The 10,403-nt window shown below is 35.3% G+C and overlaps 1 long non-coding RNA gene across 1 annotated transcript; it reads right to left on the bottom strand.

Moving 5' to 3' along the window:
* Nucleotides 1–2,477: 2,477 nt before the first annotated feature.
* On the bottom strand, nucleotides 2,478–8,678 carry LOC140679593 (uncharacterized). Its single transcript, XR_012051000.1, has 4 exons — nucleotides 8,093–8,678; nucleotides 5,728–5,876; nucleotides 5,298–5,606; nucleotides 2,478–3,759 (listed from the first exon to the last, which is right to left on the bottom strand). It is a non-coding gene; the product is annotated as an uncharacterized lncRNA (long non-coding RNA).
* Nucleotides 8,679–10,403: the final 1,725 nt, after the last annotated feature.

The raw sequence follows: 10,403 nt of genomic DNA on the forward strand, positions 1-10,403 counted from the left end.
GAATGATAGACAAAATTTCCCCCCAATTATAATTGTTTTAACTTTACAGACACTGTAATATGATTGTTCATGTTTTTAACAAGTACATTTTATATGTTTGCCCACTGACATAACACGCAGTTTGAACAGTAACACTGTGTTTGTATATAGGAAAATAAATCACTGTTAGTAAATCAAGTGATTCTTTGGCGTAACACTTGGTGGAGCCCACGTACCACTGGTGGTAAACGTACCACAGTTTGAGAATTACTGTCCTATTGCATCGTTGTGCATTACAAACTCAACAGCGATACAGCTGCTAATGCAAAAGTTAGAAAAAGAGTTCCTCAGTGTTTGCTCTTATAATAACAATGTCGCTATATCTTGGTTTTGGAATGTAAATTAAGTTTTGTTGGAAGTTTTTGGATGGATTTTTAAAGTGATTTAGGGGCAGAATGGATTGCTACCATTTGCTACATTGCTTGCCACCCAGAACAAGCTGATTATTACAAATTAGAATGCAAAAAGAAAAACATATGTGTTTTTGTTTCTCATTCCAATGACAAGCAAAATTCCAAAAAAGTGCAGTTCCCCTTTAAGAAAGTCGATAGTTCTGCTCCCCAACACACAAGTAAAAGATACAGTGGACCAAGGCATCAATGGAATTATCCCAGTTTTCATCACCCAGACAGTGTGATGTTCTCCAAACAGTGCATAAGTAATAAGTGGTTCAAAAGCACCTACACAACCTTTGGATAATTTGTTTTATTCAGGAAAGCAATATTCCTCTCCAATTTAATACTGGACTGCAGATATTGCAATTGATGTTTCATATCTCTGAAGGCCGACTGCCAATGTCTTAAGATTTTATTATTGCATATTTAATTCGGACATATTTCATTGTAAGAATGTGTCTTTTATGAAGTTAAATTGTTTATTTTACCCAGGAAAGATCCAGTGAGTATGTGTAACAAATGAAAAAATCAGAGTCTTGATAGCAGTTTACTATCAATCCAATTTTAATATTTACTGGACTGAAATGCACCTCACTCTATCCATCCATCTTCTTCCACTTATCCGAGGTTGGGTCGCTGGGGCAGCAGCCAAAGCGGAGAAGCACCTCGCTCCATTTCACGAAATAAATGGAAAGATAGAATTGAACATTGAAACACACTTCCAATTGAAAAAAGTTTATTTTCAATACAAAAAAAATAATATATATATATATATATATATATATATATATATATATATATATATATATATATATATATATATATATATATATTTATATATACAGTACAGACCAAAAGTTTGGACACACCTTCTCATTCAATGCGTTTTCTTTATTTCCATGACTATTTACATTGTAGATTGTCACTGAAAGCATCAAAACTATGAATGACGCCATGTGGAGTTATGTACTTAACAAAATAGGTGAAATAACTGAAAACATGTTTTATATTCTAGTTTCTTCAAAATAGCCACCCTTTGATCTGATTACTGCTTTGCACTCTTGTGGCATTCTCTCGATGAGCTTCAAAAGGTTGTCACCTGAAATGGTTTTCACTTCACAGGTGTCATAGTTTTGATGCCTTCAAGGACAATCTACAATGTAAATAGTCATGAAAATAAAGAAAACACATTGAAGGAGAAGGCTGTGTCCAAACTTTTGGCCTGTACTGTATATATATATATATATATATAAATATATATATATATATATATATATATATATATATATATATATATATATATATATATATATATATATATATATATATAGTACTTTATTGATTCCTTCAGGAGAGTTCCCTCAGGAAAATTAAAATTCCAGCAGCAGTGTACAGAATTGAGATCGAATTTAAAAAGTAAAAAGTAAATAATGGGGGTATAAATGGAAACAAAATTTAAAAATATTACAATAGAAGAAAAATAAAAAGCAACAATGAGAATAAAAATATAACAGTAAAATAAGAATATAACAAGAGAAACTAGGCAGTAGTGACCATCCCATAGCAAAAATGTGCTTGCTCATCCGTTGCTTAATCTCGTATCTTGAGAACATTTTGAGCTTCTCATATCTGTCTAATTCTGTGATCAATTGTTTCTCTTTTATTGCTCCTAAGGGACCCTTAGGAGCAATAAATAAGCTAAAAAGAGACAAGACATCACTGAGACAAAGGAGGTTGAGTTGAGACAACCATTTGAGCAATATTTGAGAAGTGGGATACACTGAGGAGAGCTCATATATGTATGCCACTGATCTCAATTATGTCTCATTTATTTTGAAGGAGAATTAAAGAGAAAGAAATGAGATGTATGAGCAATAAAAGAGATCTTATGTATGTCTCTTTCATGTCTTGATTATTTCTCTTAAATGTCTTAACAAAGCCATCATATCTCAAATTTGAGAATAATGAGAACAAATTGAGAGTGCAATTTAAATATTCGTTATCTGACTTAATTAGAAATAACACTAAAAAAATACTCAAATATTGAGCGGTGTATCACTTTATTTGGCTACACACATACAAATACAAAATATAAGATATAAAAATAGATTAAATACAACAATTTAAATGTAGTTAATTAGTACATACATAATGTACATATTGACATTCACAATAATTAAAACAACATAGAAAACAATATACAAAAAATAAAACAAATACAAAACTAAATGAATTTAACCTTAAGAACTCACTTTGTTGTTGTGAAAAAGTCCGGTGTAGTTTTTTTTAACTCCTTGTTGAGCAAACCATGTACTGTAGTTAAAAAAACCCACCTGACTTAATCTCAGTAAGAGGGTGAGTAAATGACTAAATTTCCATTTTGGAAATATTCCAAGCAAAAACTGAAATACATTTATAAAATTGTAACCGTGGTGTTTGGAACTGGTCTACATATAAAAAATAATCACACATTGAACACCAAGGATACTTAACATTTTTTACCTCAGGGCCCGACCAACTTTTCCACTACAGAGGGGTCTCGGACCCACTCAAATACAAACACCGAATTAGTCATCTTACACTAAAGTGTATTACAACTGAGTACCATTGCGGCCCATATTGACGGACCACAGCTAAGAAACAGATATTTATTGGCGGCCCCCGAGGGGTATTCGCAGCCAAACAGTGGGCCCCAGCCCTATGATTAAGAAACACTGTTGTAAACAATAGAACAGCCTCCTGCGATAACAATATAACATTTGGTACATAAATGATCATTAAAACATTTTGAAATTGGTTACAAAAGCTACTAACATACTGCATCATTTCCGTTTTTAATTTGGAAACAGCTTTGTACTGTGAAGGGATATTAGCCGCTAGCTTGTTAGTGAGGTTGCCCTCCATCCATCTATTTTCTACCGCTTATTCCCTTTGGGGTCGCGGGGGCGCTGGAGCCTATCTCAGCTACAATCGGGCGGAAGGCGGGGTACACCCTGGACAAGTCGCCACCTGATCGCAGGGCCTAGTGAGGTTGCATCAGTGCCAAATTTGCGAGATACAGCACATCTCAATATGCATTGTCACAGTATAACGTGGTACTAAAAGCTACATCATAGGGCATTTTTATACAATATATACTGCGCAGCCCCAGACCAAAATATCAACATGTTTACAAAGGAAACATCCTACCCCAGAATGAACTTGGCAGGTACAAGGGCCTACTTAAAACCTGCTCTTGCCCGACATTTGTTTACCAAAGCTTGCTTGAGCTTGGCCTCCTCAATATTGTCCCAATCAGGAAGGGTACCGCATCTCAGGACATACGCTGTAAGGCAAGAACATGTGCGACTGCATATAGTTATTATATATAGTCAAAAGCCTACAATTAGACAAGTTAATTAGTTGAAAAGTTTAGATTAACTGTTACTCTCTCGTGTATTAGAATTGGCTTACAAAACTGTTTAATTGGAGAATGTATTTTTATTTATTTATTTTTCTGGAGTAGCATATAGTGTTTTGACTGTGTGCATGGCCGTAGAATGGCCAATTAAAAGGTTCCGTCCATCAAAAAATTTAAAGGAGAACTGCACTTAAGCCCTCTAAACAAACATCCAATTCTGCATCAGATGATCAATATAGTATACCCATAAGCCATTTTTTTAGTTGTGTCTGTTTAAAACATGCTGTAAATATATATATATTCTCTGAAAATATGTCTTATAATAGCCACAAACTGGAGGATACCATTTTACAATTACAATTTGTTTTAAAATAGTTAAAAGGTTTTATAGAATAATAAATGAACATCATACTAGGATTGCAAATTATGCATGTGTTTGGACATGGATGATCGATTTAAACATTTTAGAAAAAATACAGAACGGTATTTGGAAAAATGCCAATAAAATGCATTAAGAAAAAGCTATGTCAATTATATTAATTTGCCGATATTGAATATATTGTATTTTACACCCTCTCTGTTGTTTAAAATGTTTACAGTAAATAGCAAGTTATGTATCAAGTATCCAGCAGCTGAAGGAACTCGTATTAATTTATTGTGGGAACGTCAGAGAATAAAAGAGTTGTGGTCTGCTGTGAAAATTGCCTTGTTTGTCCATCCTAAGCCATAACTTGAGGCGCCTGCGTCACGACAGTTGCTAATGTTAGCCAAGTTAGCTCATATGTGTTGAAGTGGAGGTGATTGAAATAAACGAGTCGTGTATGAAAAAAGCTCAGCTTCCCCATTATCCTGACATGATGTCCCAGTTAAGGACTACACGCCTACAGTGACCAAAGAATGGAAAAGTTTAGGCCCCCAGAGCAGTTTCATTGTGCCTTATTGAGGCAGTGCTTTTGTCGCGTTCCCACCTTACAATACCTCTTGTATGCAGTTTGGCAGCTTCAGCTAAAAGAATAAACACACACACAGACAGATGTAGAAATTTCGAGGTTCTTAAGTTAATTTTAATTTTTTTTTCCCCGTTTGACATATTGACTATCGGCCATGTCCTACAATTGTATTACATTTTTTAAATGCCTCTGGACAACACTTTTAATGCTTTTTATTGCCATTTAAGGCCTTAATTTACACAAAATCCATTTAATGACTTCATGCCTTGTGGAAACCCTGCACATACAGTACATTAATACACACAACCACACTTCAAGTTGATGGACATAACACTATATTGCTTATCACAATGCTAGTTTTTTGGCCAATCACAAACTGTAATTATGTAACATTCAGTTATGCTTCTCGTGTGCTATAATCGATAAGGGATCAAACTTTCTCGTATTGAACTTCTATTTAATTATTGTTACACAATTTTGGCCTGAAAACACCCTCAGTTTGGGAAAACTTACTTAGGATTTCTTCAACTTTTTTCCGGTCAAGGATGCGCTTTCCTGTTCCTACAGGCTTGTTTCCAGGGCGACCAAAAGCGACAGCATTTTGACACTCCTCAACTGTAAAAAAGTGGTCAAAAAGTGCGTGGAATAAACGCATGCAATTGGGCTTTGAAGCATGACTCATGGCAGCAAGGCGGAACGAGGACATGAATACGCCGCTCTCAGGAAAGAGCTCCTGCTGGCCCGATTGTTGAGGAGGGCCGTCGCTGTATTTGTCACTAACGAGGTCGCAGAGAGTTTGGAGTACTCTGACTTGGTCCGGATCTGAAAGGGAAAAAATAGCACAAACAATAGCCGAATGAGAAAATAATGTGTTCAAGGCCAAATCACAAATTTACGTAAACAAAATAATCGCATCATGAATAAATTAGCATTAATTACTTGCCTATTTTCAAGAGGACTTCTTCGATTTGTTGCTTTTCTCACAGGATTTTTTCGAACTCCTCCCAACATCCATCACATGGCGTCCATGATTTTTCTGCCTGCAGTCGATATGAGATAGTGTCCTCGACAGATGGGTTGCCTGCATCTCTCCTGTCAAAAGAGATGAGAAATACTGAACTACAAAAAAATTACTGAAATGACCCACATTTTAACCTCCAGCGGCCAAAGTGGACCTTAGTCTATGTACAGTGAGGAGAACAAGTATTTAATAGACTGCAAAATATAAAACAAAACAAAAAATCACATTGTATGTTTTCAGGTAATTTGCATTTTTTTTTCCCATGGAATTGATCACCTAGAAACCTCTTTTGGGAGTATATTTGAAGTATCAAATATGGATATCATGCAAAAAGATGCACATTAATTACTTTAAAAAAAATTCATACAATGTGATTTTATGGATTTTTGTTTTGGATTTTATCACTTACAATTGAAGTGTACCTATAATGATGATAATAATAATAATAATAATAATAATAATAATAATAATAATAATAATAATAAAAGTAACATACCTCAAACTACAAAATCAGCAGTGTATAAATGATTTGTTCTCCTCACTCTATGATGGACGGTACCAATAATGAAAATAAATGTACCATGACCAAAATTGACCATATCTACAATCATTCTGTACAGTACTCCTAAACAAAAACATTTCACATCAAAGACAAAGGAACTGGACCAATACTGAAGATGAAATCTTCTTGACTGCAAGGAAATAGACAACTCACTTAGTCAACAATACCAACAGATTATGACAGATTTTACAATATTAAGTTATACATAACATTGACTATCACCAAACAGTTATTACTTTATATATCTCAGGATTATTTATGAAATGTACAATTAAGTATAAACTGTCAAACCAGTACTTATATTTGGATTAAAAAATGTTTTTAAACTATGGCATATTGAGATTTCCGCCTTACCTACTTTCTTTCACACAGGAAGAACAGGCATGTGAGCACCCTTTGACAAAAGAGGAAAATTTACAAAAAAGAGGAACATTTCTATCTGCACGTAGTGCTCCCACGCAAGCCCCGAAAATATTTTTTTAAGAATCAATACTACATAGCCCTGGGCCAATAAAACAATAAATATATATCGCAATAGACACATAATGATATAAATATTAAATGCGTTCGATAAAATATTTGAGCAAGCAAGATTCGCTGCATGAGGTCACTCGCGCTTTGGGAACCCAAGAAACAGAAAACAGGAAGTGTCACTGAGCAATGGGAGGGACATGCTATAACAGACAATCAGTTAACAGTATTTACTGAGCAATGGAAGGGATAAGCCAACAGCCAATCACGTAACAGTATCAACAACAAGTAAGCTAGCTCGATGATGCTAATTATGCTAACTAGCAAGCTTGTTTTGGTTTCCCTGTCCTGAAATTCAGTGCGGCGTTTAGGCAAGAGCAACAGCAAGTACCTGCGGCCGAGGCGAGCGTTCCATAAATTTTGTTTGGATCCTATTTTTTGATATTGTTTACTTAATTCATCCATAGAACTTTTGTTATTGTTGAAAGCTCCGGATCGGACAGGTTTTCACGGGACACATTTTTGGTGTTGTGTGTTGCTCTGAGAACCCACGGGTGTTTAGTTAATACTCGATTGCTGATATGAAAGCAAAGTTAGCTCTGTTTTTTGACACTCATCCTTCAACCCCCATCCTTACACTACTTTTATTTATATTTTTATATATTTTAATTTATATTTAATTTTTAAAAATGCGGAATTTATATTTTGATGTGAAACTGAATGTTTCAAAACGTAGATTTCTTCTGTTAAGAAAGTATATATTGTGTAACTATTTTTTTTCCTCAATAAAACTTGTTGATAAGATTTCAGTGTGTGTTCAAGTACTTCTTGAGCACATTTATCAATACTGTGATAACAATTGTAACCATGACATGAAATGTTAATTTTTTTTACTCCCTAGTTTTGACACATGAGATTGTAGAGTGGATATTTACACTCTATGAACATTTTGACCATGATTAAAAAGTAATAAAATGATGGCAAATAATTGTTTTCAGGGTCCACAAGTTCAGAACTTTTAATCCTGAAATCAAAGTGGATACAGATGTTGGGGTTTTGGCAATGAAATACATTAAATATTTGTATTTGTCATTCACATACTATTTACTGAAACAATTATTTGATGGCAGATAAAATAATATTTCAGTTAATGCTGTTTTTTTGGTTTGGAAATTCACCAAATTTGATTTTATAAAGATGACAAGTTTTGAACTTGTAGCCCCATAGGCATGAGGTAATAAATGTCAATCTTACCCATAGGGTGGTGGTGGTGGTCCAACAGTGTTGCTGCCTGTTACAAGTCCCCCGTCACTTTTCCTGAAATATATTCAACAGTTGCCCTATAAAATTTACCATCTGACCACTTTGCTAAAACAGAATCTCCTGTTCTAAGATCTGCACAGGAGTTTCATCTCTTGACAAAATTTCTGCTCCAGTAAAGATTTTGCCGGTATAACCGTCTTCCCATCTGACGAAGGCCAAACACCCTGAAAGAGAGAGTGCAAAAGAGAAAGTGTTTAACATTTTTTATTTGAGTATAAAAATTTGGACTGGTATTTGTCACCTCATTTGGACAACAATGTTATGATTATTCCCTCTCCCCATCCCTATATGCATTTTAAAGCATATGCAGTAGGGTGAGCTTGCCCATCGCTGTCTTAGAGGTGTGTGGCCTCATTACAATTAGGGTACTGTTACTAACCTTCTTGGGGCGACTTTCCCAAGGTGGCATTCTCAGCTGTTCTTTAAATACTAAACAAACTAATAAAGTCCTTTATCCAGTTTGTTAGCTACATGTAACACGGCAATTTGGCTTAACCGTAGTCCGCTTTGCCACACATACAGAGACTTACCAGATTGCTCATTTGGGGGAGGAGAATTATGCAGGTCCTTCATTTTCTTTGTGGGAACTCTTAACGATGAGGTGGCGACTTGTCCAGGGTGTACCCCGCCTTCCGCCCGATTGTAGCTGAGATAGGCTCCAGCGCCCCCCGCGACCCCAAAGGGAATAAGCGGTAGAAAATGGATGGATGGATGGATGGAACTCTTAACCTCTTATGTTGTCATTTTCTTTTCGTCCATCCTGTTAATGAAAAAATAAATTTTGTATCACAAACTGGGGATAGGTTGATTGGCAACACTAAATTGACGCGAGTGTGTGAATGTAGTCTGTCGATCTGTGTTGACTTGTCCAGGGTGTACCCCGCCTTCCGCCCTAGCGCAGTTGGGATAGGCTCCAGCACCCCCCACGACACGGAAGGGAAAAGCAGTAGAAAATAGATAGATGGATGGAACTATAATATAAATGGAGAGTATTTACATATATGGGGTCACTTCATATGGATGTTAACTTTTTGGGTAAATCATATTTAACTTCTGTCAAAAACAAGTAAACAAAATGATTGTTTATGATCGTTCTGGCTATAGTAAAGAAAACCTCAACCCGGACAGTTTAGTTCTTATCTATTTTGGGGTGCGGGGGGCTTGATGGCACCTTTTTATAATAGGGTACATATTAATAAAGTTATGGCATTTTTAACAAAAAAGGTCATGAATAAAATATTGAGCCCCAATGACTTTGTATTGAAGAGGTTGACCATAAATTAGTGCATTTTGACCAGGTTAAGACAATCATAACTTTTTAAACATGTATCACAGGAAAATTATTCTTATATTACGTAACTCGTAAGAGGTTCCGCAGCCTCCGAAGCAGAACCTCCAGGTTCTGTAACAGCTTCTTCCCTCAGGCCGTAAGGCTCTTGAACGCATCATAATGAAATTATCCCCTCAACTCCCCCCAAAATGGATTAACTCGCTGGAATAAAAAAGACAATATAACATACATCCATAAACGTGGACGCATGTGAAAAAGTGCAATATATTTATCTGTACAGTAACCTATTTAGTTATTTATATATGCACCTTATTGCTTTTTTATCCCGCACTACCATTAGCTTATGTAACACAATTTCGTTCCTATTTGTACTGTAAAGTTCAAATTTGAATGACAATAAAAAGGAAGTCTAAGTCTAACTAGTCTTAACAAGACCTGTCTGATAATGCTAGTTTAATTTAAATGAATGAATGTTTCAAATTTTACACACATAGCTACTTTATTTTCCAATATATATGCAGTTTATATGATCAATAGCGTGATACAATACATACTGGCCAGTGCCAGCTAGTAAGCAAATGTACTGCTGCTTTCAAAATGGCGGGGCACATTTGTTAATCATTGAACACTTTTGGATGTCATCTCTTATTTATTACAACTAGCCAGCCATACCAATAAAATGCAGCCCGGACCTTCTTTGTCGATTGTTACTTTACCTACAACAGTATTATAAAAATGTTTAAAGTCAAACCCCCAAATTAATATGCACTGTATAATCTAATTGTGAAGGTCATTATGTATACTAACATTACTTGCTGGGCAGACGCCATTAGCGTTACTGCAACCTCTCAAAGGACCACTCGTTGTCACAACAGTTAAATATTTTCACTTCACAACATTACATGGTTAACCAGCTAAAAAATATTAGGATACTTACCTCTCCAAGTCTTC

The sequence above is a fragment of the Nerophis lumbriciformis genome, linkage group LG19 (assembly GCF_033978685.3).
Source record: "Nerophis lumbriciformis linkage group LG19, RoL_Nlum_v2.1, whole genome shotgun sequence".
In the NCBI taxonomy this organism is placed as follows: Eukaryota; Metazoa; Chordata; class Actinopteri; order Syngnathiformes; family Syngnathidae; genus Nerophis; species Nerophis lumbriciformis.